Genomic DNA, 1,530 nt, shown 5'->3' on the forward strand with positions numbered 1-1,530 from the left:
TTTGAGACAGGGTTTCTCTGTGTAGCTCTGGCTGTCCTGGAACTTGCTCTGTAAAGCAAACTGGCCTTGGACTCACAGAGATCCTCCTGCCTCTGTCTCTCCAGTTCTGGGGTTAAAGGCATGTACCACCACTGACCAGCATAGGCCGTGTTTTAGTGCTTGGAAATCATCATAAATTAAAGACTAGTGAGAGTACCTACCATGAGCCAGAACCATTGGTTGAGTAGCACGTGGAGAAGGTGCTGTCTCTGCGTCCCCTTCCCTGGAGGTCACACGGCCTTCCCTGAGAAACCCTAGTGCACAGGACAAGTGAACGCCAAGAGGTGCCAGGGATGTGGCCTCTTCCTCTACTCAATACTGTCCCTTTGGCCCCTGGGAAGCCATGGACAGCAGTGACAGTATTAATTTGAAAAATAGGACTGAGCTATGGCAGTGTGTGCCTGGAATCAAATCACTTTGGGGTATTGAAGTAGGAGGATTGCTGTGAGTTTGAGGTCAGCCTGGGCTATATACAGACACCCTGTTTTAGAAAAAAATGAGGGGGAAAGGCGGGGAAGAATGAAGAAGAGACAGAAGAAAAACACAAAAGAAAATAAGATTGGGCTCATTTGTGACCTGAGCTGGAGACCAGAGGCCAGTCTGCCTTCCCAAGCTTTGACGTGGAAATCCGAAGGATGGGAAAACAAGACATTCATAAGTCACAGAATCCAAAAGCTGCAAGAGAACCAGGGAGCTGACTTGGGAAATGGAGCTGACCCAGTGTCTCATTTCCGGAACTGCTCATATTAGCGCATTCTCAGGGTTTCCAGTAAACCAAGAAGTCTGGAGTTTGAGGTCATCTTCAGAGCATGGCCGTCCCATTCTCTGCTAAGCGGGGGGCAGGCAAGGGAGCAGTGAGCCCAAGATCTCTCACACATGACCCCTCTCACAAGACCCCTCACGCATGATGACCGCTTGTACATCAGCCTTCTAGGGAAGCCTGGTCCGCTGGGAGTGGATCACCATCCATTCCTCAAAAATGAACATTCGTGGTATCCTACTGAAAACAAGTCAGAAGTATGGACCAGAAGTCTTGAGTGTCTGTTTGCAGTCATTTCTCTTCTAGGAACCCATCCCAAGTACATAATTACCATGTGCAAAAGGGCCCATGGGGACCAGGAGCGGAAGAGAAGAGACACCCTCAATGGCCCAACTGGAAGACTGCTCCATCAGATTAACTCCAGATGATGGAAGGCAACGGGTTTCCTTAATGGCATCCTTAAGGGGTGTTTCCCAGTGTGTGTAGTCCATTGAAAATGCAGGTTTTCAAACAGGAAATCAAGGTGACCTTTATGCTGCATTTGTTTACACACAAATTTCCTTTCTCCAAGGCCACATCACGTTGGAGGAATGTCCTGTAATAGGCCTCTCAGAAGACAGAACAATACTCTCAGGGACCCATCTGGCTGCCACCATCCCAGCTGCTCTGCGTCACTTCCTGGTGAAGGGTGATATGCTCAGGCCCCAACTGGCTGTTTGATCTGTGTGTAC

General features: G+C 49.1%; 1 protein-coding gene across 1 annotated transcript in view; it reads left to right on the forward strand.

Annotated features, from left to right (window-relative positions):
- Ramp1 (receptor activity modifying protein 1) overlaps positions 1-528 on the forward strand; it is a 47,466-nt gene extending 46,938 nt beyond the window's left edge. Inside the window, exon 3 of the mRNA XM_031368408.1 lies at positions 1-528. This exon is cut by the window's left edge and continues 836 nt beyond it. The gene's annotated coding sequence lies outside the window, so the exon portion shown is untranslated.
- The last annotated feature ends 1,002 nt before the right edge of the window (positions 529-1,530 follow it).

Source organism: Mastomys coucha, unplaced genomic scaffold (assembly GCF_008632895.1).
Source record: "Mastomys coucha isolate ucsf_1 unplaced genomic scaffold, UCSF_Mcou_1 pScaffold14, whole genome shotgun sequence".
NCBI classification, from domain to species: Eukaryota; Metazoa; Chordata; class Mammalia; order Rodentia; family Muridae; genus Mastomys; species Mastomys coucha.